The 9,048-nt window shown below is 37.0% G+C and overlaps 1 protein-coding gene and 1 long non-coding RNA gene across 2 annotated transcripts in view; one reads left to right on the top strand and one right to left on the bottom strand.

The window, feature by feature from the left end:
* LOC135095529 (von Willebrand factor A domain-containing protein 5A-like) overlaps positions 1-2,556 on the top strand; it is a 30,342-nt gene extending 27,786 nt beyond the window's left edge. The window contains exon 18 of the mRNA XM_063996408.1: positions 1-2,556. This exon is cut by the window's left edge and continues 317 nt beyond it. The gene's annotated coding sequence lies outside the window, so the exon portion shown is untranslated.
* LOC135095530 (uncharacterized) overlaps positions 1-9,048 on the bottom strand; it is an 81,474-nt gene that overhangs the window by 42,257 nt on the left and 30,169 nt on the right. The gene's annotated exons all lie outside the window — the stretch shown is intronic.

The raw sequence follows: 9,048 nt of genomic DNA, 5'->3' as shown, positions 1-9,048 counted from the left end.
AGGAATATTTTTTTCTGATAATAAGGTAAAAATGTTGTTAATCTGCCACTAGAAATGTAAAAACACCCTTAGAAGCCTGCGTCACTTCAACAAGAGCCTTTTAAAAGTAGTGAAGGTGTGGTGTGGAAGTGTTTGAGAGTACAGTCCTGAAAGCCGTGGTGGAGCTGTGTAGTGTGGCAGTGGTGGGCTCACTGTCACTGAGGTGTTATGCCACACACTTCTTGCGCCACTCAGTCAGGCTTGCAATGTCCTAGTTTTCATAGTATACCCAAATTTCATAATTTTCATGAAATTTGGATATAGTTTTTGCACACACACACACACACACACACACACACACACACACACACACACACACACACACACACACACACACACACACACATACACACACACATGGTCTTAGAGTTAAAGAGAAATTGGAAATGCTCATGAATGAGATCAAACTTATGAGAAAGGACTTTGAGGCTAAATTTCCCCAGCTGGAGGTCAAGAATAACCTCCTGAGAGAGAAATGTGAATACTTGACTAAGACGACTCAGGGAAAAGCTGAAAAGAAATCTGAAGGAACTGTGGATGAAAGCAAATTAAATGAACTGAGAGATGCCTGGAAGAAGGCAAACAAAGAGGTGAGTTTCATCGAATTAGTTCACAATCAAATAGAGGAGGAGACAAAAGACACAGTAGTCAAAGTAATTGAGGAGAAAGAAGCTATGATGAGGGACACACTGGAAAAGAAGAAATATGTTATCATGTTTGACCTTCAAGAGAAAAAGAATCCAGCAAGATATGCAAGGGAGAGGGAAGAAAAGAGTTGGCAGGAAAAATCATTAGAGCAGTCCGGGAGGAAATAGAGGAAGTACATAGGATTGGAAAATAAACAGAGGGAGGCCAGAGACCACTGAAGGTGAGAATGATGTCACAGGTCACAGCAAAGGAAATCCTGACAAAGGTAGGAACACTTTCCAAGAATACCGACTACAAGAACGTATGGTTAAAGAGAGACGTGAATCTTAATGAGAAAAAGAATGAAGGCCAAGAAATAAAGCTAAGAAAAAAAACAAGAAAAGTACAGGAGATGGAGAAGAGGAGTTTTTCCTTTTACATTTCCACTGGAATGCAGTGGAAATGTGGCACAGAAGTATTAGAGTATACTTCTCAGTTCAGAGTTTAACACAACACTACACACCATGGAAGGCACAACAGAAATCATTTACATGCACATTCAAGAAAGGAAAAGAATTGAAAGAAGCAGATTGTTTAACTCCTAGCCAGTATGGTATGTGGGGATGCCTGTGGGAGAATACTCATGCTTCTTATTGGTTTGACAAATAACAAAAAAGCAGGACAAGATGGATAGCTAGCCTTCTCACACCCTTGTCTCTGGTGCATAGCAGTTCCTGAGTACGGCACGCGGGGCGGCCCAGACAAGGCACACACACACACACACACACACACACACACACACACACACACACACACACACACACACACACACACACACACACACATTCACACTGCCCCGTCAGCCCCTGGTGGAAAGGGACAGTTTGGTGGCTCACCCTACTACATCACAATATACTGGATATAAATTGAGAATGGAGCAAAAATGGTTTCCTTCTGTGCGTAAATAGGAAAGTTTCTTGCCATTAATTATGCACAATATATACATAAGAAAATATGTATAGTATAACCCCAGCCATCCGGCACCAATGGGGGGCAGTGTGTTCCGGATAGCTGGATTTTACGGTTGGTTGAGTTACTCTTATTATAAGTATTCAATTTTCAGCAAGAACCGAAGTAAAATACTATACAAATGAAAAAAAATGAATAAATAAATAGATAAAGATTGTACTTACTGATGTGTTGACAGTCAGGATACACACTAATGATCCTTATTCACTACTGCATATATGTCTTGTAAAACTAGTTTCTTAACATTAATTTCATTGATATGTATCACTAGTCAGATGAAGGTAAGGGGTTATCAGGGTTTTCTTCCACAAGCATAAGCCTGTCAACCAGTGCAGGCTCCGACACCGACATGTTGATGTTTGCTCTGACACAACCAATGTTTACGTTTACATTTGACTGGGACCTTCGGCATGGCGTGCTATTAAGGAAACTGTATGGATACCCGGCAAAAACACTCGACTAACAACTTGTTGTATATGCAAGTGGAGGGGAAACAAAACATTCCACTCCCTCTGCTTGCCTGGCGCCAATTTCAAATGTTCGTTGATTTTTAGAGTACCTGTTATTTTATTTATCTATTTTCCGCAGAAAAAATAAATAAATAGAAAGGTAAATAAATCCAGTTGTTTGAGAATTTCAGATAACTGAATACCGGATAACAGGGGTTATGCTGTGTTAGACATAAGCTGTCGAGCCGAGGCTCCCTGACAGATATACTTTATTATCATCAAAATTTTACATGGCTGAGTATCATCTATGACTTACATTATATTTACAATTTACAAGTAAAACACGAAAACATGGTAAATATACCAAGTAAATGTAGCTAGTTATGTGACTGGAAAATTTGTAAATCAAACAGATGGTCTTTAATTTTCCTTTTAAACTGTTGAGTATTATAAGGGATTTTTTCACCTGGCCAAGTGTTCCATAACTGTGGACCGTAGTGGAAGGTCCTATGGTTAAAGAGGCTTGCTGGATAGCATGGACAGACTAGATTAACATTGTTTTGTTCCCTGTGTATTTACAATATTGTTGAAGATAAGTAAAAGGAGAAATCTTGAATTGAATTTAACAGTTGAATCAAATTTTCCTAAGCTGAATATACATCTCAATTTTTTTTTTTTTGTGCAACTTTTAAATTAGTAATGAAAGAATGGCAAGTGCATGCCCACAATGATGCGCAGTACACAAGATGATGCAACAAAGGGTGTAATAAATACTGAGAAGAGCCTAGATCGTTAATTGGTTGTGAACTTTGTACAGTATGGCACACATTCTGGATTGTTTGAAATAAACACCATTTATCTGATAGTTCCAATTCAAGGTTTTATCAATATGAACACCTGGGAATTTTCTATGAGTTACATTTCTTACAGTATTACCTTCTAATAACAGTGGGGGCATCTGATAACCTAAGGAACGATTAAAAAAAAAAAGTTATAATGAGTTTTGGAAATAAAATGGTAATTGAAAGTGTAGTAATTTTTGATACATTATGGTTACGAAACTAAAGTATACGTATGTAGACAAATGCAAGTTACAGTAATCACCCACTTCTTACGTCCTCTAATGTCCCTTCGTTTGTGTTGTGAAGTGCCACTCTCTCCACCTGCTTCAGCAGTCACTTCACCATCAGCAGGCACGTCGCCAGCAAAGACCAGAAGATGCTGCCGTGTATCCAGCGACACGTGAAGTCTCACCATCAACTGCCGCAGCTTTGCCGCCAGAAACAGAAGCCTGGGTCGGGCTATCGGCACCAACCACCGCCGCCACGTCCCCAGAAACCGAAGCACAGGTCGACGTGATGCCAACAACCCCAGATGATTCACCGCCAGCAGCCTGAGGAAGTCGACTCATTCACTCTTTGATGACGAGCCTTGTGTGTCTGAAGTAAGCTATTTTCCCTTCAGCTCGTGCCTGTTTTAAAAGGTGTAGTTGGCTCTTGACAATTTCCTGTGAAGCACAGCACAGGTCCTCGTTGAAGTATATTCCTGTACCCTTTAACTTCCCGGCGTTCCACATCACTGCTTCGCGGGCACAGAAGTGGTTGAACCTAGCAGCTATGGTTCGTGGAGCAGAGCGTCCAGGCGGTCCAACTCTGTGAGCACGACCGACCTTTATCTGTGTTAGTTGGAGTTTGTCTTGGAGTAAAGCTGAGACTTGAGTGGCAGTTTGCTCCCAGATTTCTCCATTAGGTAAATCTTTGACTCCACTAATACGTAAGTTATTTCTTTGGCTGTAATCTTCTTGACAATTTGTTTGCTGCTCCAAGTCTTCAATGCGAGTCTTGAGTTCTTCGATTCTGGTCTTATGCTCTCTCTCAGACTTCCGAAGGGTTTTCACCTCGGCTTCAAGGTCACATATCTCAACTTGAGAAAATTCCATACTTCTGTTTAGGTCACTTATCTAAGGGTGATTCTTGAGTTAAGCTGGTCCACCACAATATCAAGAGGACTTCTGAGGGCTTGATTTTGAGAATTCAGAAGTATTTTCAGCGTCTCGGAGTCCATACTTTGTCTACTTTCAGGAGTAATCGTGAGGGACGTCTGCTCGGTACCACAGCCAAAGTGTGTCTACTACTACTACTGCTACTGCTACTACTACTACTACTACTACTGCTACTACTACTACTACTACTACTGCTGCTGCTATTACTACTACTACTACTCTCCTCTTCCTTCTCCTCGTCCTCCTCCTCCTTGTCTTGTTTCATTTTCACTTCCACTTTGCGAAAAATAAAGCGGAAATCGTGCTTCATGACCACAATTTTGCACACTTCAGAGAGTAATACAATTTGCATCCGATTTGCATTGTTAACCGCTCAAAAGTTATGATTCCCTTCCGTATGTGTGTGTGTGTGTGTGTGTGTGTGTGTGTGTGTGTGTGTGTGCTCACCCGCGCAGTTATGATCCCCGGAATACAAAGAAAAAGGCAACTCACAGCGTGTTCTTTTTCGCGTCAAAATGTTGGTGTTCAAATGCAATAAGACGCGCTGTTTGTAAAGGCAGTTTGTTTTTATTGTTGTTGTTGTTGTTGTTGTTGTTGTTGTTGTTGATATTATTATTATTATTATTATTATTATTATTATTATTATTATTATTATTACCATTATTATTATTATTATTATTATTATTATTAGTAGTAGTAGTAGTATTTTCTTCAGTTCTATTAATTTTAATTAATTACTACAGAACAATCACATAAAATTGTACTAATATTATAGATTACATGAATGCTAGGACTTTATTTATTTATTTATTTATTTTATTTATTTATTTTATATTAATTTATTTTTTTTTCTTGCAACAGTACAAATATATACACCAACAAACTTCTTCATAAATGGCTACGCTTGTCTTTTTTTGTAATTTTTCACATTTCATTTCTCAGCAGCATGTTGTAGGTTCCTCTCACACACTTGTTGCTCAATACATTGTTGTACATTTCGTAAATTAACAATACAATTTTTTTATTTTTTATTTTTTATTTTTTTGGGGGTGAGGGGATAATTTTTTTTTTTTTTTCATTCTTTCATCATTTTCTGATTTCATCTCAATATCTTGTTCTTGAGTGGAGTATCACTTAAATGTTTTTTTCGTTAAGAGATTATTATTTTTTCTTTTACTTTATTATTTATTTATTTATTTATTTATTTATTTATTTATTTTTTACTTTTTTTTATAATTTTCTGGATTTTACTCACAATGTTATTCCTCACAGGGGAGACATTTAAAGGTCAGGCTTCTTTATTGATGGAAAAGAGTTTTTTTTTACTTTTTTTTCGTTACTTTGTTGGTTGTATTCATTATTTTTCTCAGTTTTTTCTTTTTCTTCTCTTTTTCATTATTTTCTTAGTTTCACTCATGAATTTACTCATCGGTGATTTAACATTCACTTTATATATATATATATATATATATATATATATATATATATATATATATATATATATATATATATATATATATATATATATATATATATATATATATATATATATATATATATATATATATATATATATATATATATATATATATATATATACAGTAAAATCCCTCTCATCCGGCATTCGAGTATCCGGCAGCTTCAAGTATCCGGCACATTTTTCCCCGAGCCTTAAAATCAATAAAAAAACAATGTGTACTCATAAAATCGATTAAATTATGATTAATTATGAGAACGGCACAATCCCCGAGTTCCAAAAACAGTTTAATGTTAAGGATGCGATATTCATGGCTTCACTTGCTTGGCTAGACGTTAAAAGGCAAACATTGATGCGATGTTGGCGCAAATTGTACCCTTTGATGATGTGTGATGATGAGGATGATGAGGAGTTTGAAGGGTTTGTAGGTGGCATGAAAAATTCGGTGGTGAGCGAGCTGAGGGAAATGGGGGGAAATGTGCAACTTAAAGTGACAGATGAAGCGTTACAGGAATGGGTGGACGTGGACGAAAATCAGGCCGTAACATTCACTCTCACAGACGAGGAACTTATCAACGCTGTAGTAGAAGATCATTTAGAGAAAATTAGTGATGATAGTGATGATGATGATGATGATAATGAGCCTAAAGTAACTTGGGAACAGGCTGCGAAACACATAGCTGGCTTTGTCAGGTTTGCTGAGCAGTGCACATACATGTCAACCCGAGATGTTATGACCCTTCACTGCATTGAGAATGAGTTTTTGCTGCAAAGAAGAAGGAGCTGCAAACAAGGAGACATTAGAAACTATTTTAAAGTAGCTTGTAAGGGAAAAGAAGTGGGGCAAACAAGTACAGAATCTGATGATATTGATGACCCGGAGGGTGTTGAATGAATGGTGTGGGGAGCGAAAAAGTGTCACAAACACTCGTACATTTTCATATTTTTATTGTATGCTATACATGTTGGCTAATATTGAATAAAGCAGATAAGTCTATACGTACTTTATTTTTGTAACCCATCAACTTATTTATAAGAGGAAAGTATTAAAGAGAATGTTAGTACAGTAGTATTGTGTGTTGGTGAGTGAGGTGGCAGCGCGGGTGGCGACGCGCGGCACGGCGATCAGCTGATCTTTGTTATTATGGTAAGATGCGTGAGTGTAGGGTGGTGATTGCGGACATAATTTCACTTTTATTCAAGTATCCGGCATGCTTCAAGTATCCGGCATGTCGGCGGTCCCGTTGATGCCGGATAAGAGGGATTCTACTATATATATATATATATATATATATATATATATATATATATATATATATATATATATATATATATATATATATATATATATATATATATATATATATATATATGATACAAGGGTAAAGAATTGTATATAAGTTTAGATTTCTGAGGTGCGTTCATGATTGTCAATATATCCACCAATAAACGTGGACAAAAAGTCGAATATTCTTACATTGGACGCTATCACACTGAAAGCTACGACTTGTTCTTTATTTTCAAGTGTTGTGAGGGTACATTATACAATACTTGCTTGAATTTGTGAGGTGAACTTCATGAATGTCAAGGTTCTTAAGTTGGAAAAGAAGGAAGTGGAATGCTCTTACACTGGGAGCTATCTAACCAAATGCTGCATCTTTTATTACTTTTTTCAAGGGTAAAGCACACTGCACTGGCTTGGCCTTCTGAGGTGTGGCTCATGAATGTTGTTATACACACTCCTTATCCCACCAAAAAGAAAGTTTAATGTTGTTTACACACGTCGTTATCACAGTAAATGTTGCATCTTATTCTGATATGTTTCGAGCGGTACAAGGGTAAAGCACACGATATTGGCTTGCCTTCCTGAGCTCCTGTTCATGAATGTCAATAAGCACACTTAAATAGGAAAGAAGAAAGTCTGATCTTCTTATACTGGACTGTACATTATCGAATTAGGATTTTTTTACCCATGTGGTGCAAGGGTAAACAATATCTGCCATCTGAGAAGTGGTTCATGAATTTCACTTACCACATTCAGTTAGGGAAAAAAAAGGAATATACGAGCTTCTTAAACTGGACTCAGCACTGTTCAATTCAATCCTGTATGTTATTACGTTAACATAATTATACACGTGGCGCAAGGGCAAAGCAAACTATATCTGTTTTCACGAGTGTGGATCAAGAATATCAATAAATTACAAACCCCACGAATACCATGCAGTCTTCGCAGTTTCCAAGGCACAGGTAAGTCAAATCTGAAAGACAAATTAAATCAAATCCGAAAGACAAATGAAATACATCTGCTCGGTGCCTCAGTTTCATCACCAATACAAGGGTTGTGCTAAATCTCCCTATTATCGGATTTTTCGTCCAAATTTTCCTGTCTCCTATCAGATCTTTCGTCCAAAACTTGTTATCTGACGTGCAGTGATAAAAACTTGAAAAGGGAGATATTGTCACTGGGATGTCCAACATTTGCTGCCTAACGTACTGAAATAGGAACGTGAATTATTATTGTAATATCCAAAAGTTTTCTCTCTGACATGCTGTGATGAAGAAAGACATTAGAGATGTGATATCATGATAGCCAGACTTCCCTACATGACGAAATTTGCTGCCAGACACAATGCGGTGGGAATAAATATGAGTACACTGAATATTACTGCGTTGTCCAAAACTTGCCATCTAACACGCTGTGATAGAGAGAATTTTGAGAGGAAACTAAACATTATTGTGATATCCAAAGAGATGGTGATCTCTGCAGCAGCAACGACAAACAACTTGGTGTAGTCTGTCCATAATTTGCCATTAAATGCGCTGTAATAGAAATGAGAGAGGATCAAATATCAGTGATGTTCTCAAGAGATGGTCCTCTTCGGTGCAGCAACGACAGCAAACTCGGCCTAGTCTGAGCGAGTCATCAGGAAACACACCAGCAATGCGGTCCCCACAGCTTCCAAGAGTCACAGCCACATAGTTCTAGTGTCTCATCACTGTTCAGCAGCGGTAAGGCTTCCAATGACCTTTAATCATACGATTTGACGTCTTGTTCTTGTGCTTGTACCTGCGATCTTGCCTTCACTGTTATAGGTGTGTGTACGTAGTTTGCTTTACTTCATGATTATTGTCATCATTATTATATATATATATATATATATATATATATATATATATATATATATATATATATATATATATATATATATATATATATATATATATATATATATATATATATATATATATATTTTTTTTTTTTTTTTTTTTTTTTTTTTTTTTTTTTTTTTTTTTTTCAAGTGTCAAGGAACCTGGACAATGGCACAGCCAATAGGAGGAAATGCCCGGTCAACTTTCCGTCTCCCTCTCCCTCCAAACTAAAAATCGTCAATTTCGTTACGGAGTTGACTTGATACTTGTGTTGA

The sequence above is a fragment of the Scylla paramamosain genome, chromosome 49 (assembly GCF_035594125.1).
Source record: "Scylla paramamosain isolate STU-SP2022 chromosome 49, ASM3559412v1, whole genome shotgun sequence".
NCBI classification, from domain to species: Eukaryota; Metazoa; Arthropoda; class Malacostraca; order Decapoda; family Portunidae; genus Scylla; species Scylla paramamosain.
Note: the sequence above shows the minus strand (reverse complement) of the source record. Positions and strands in the feature narration are given on the sequence as shown.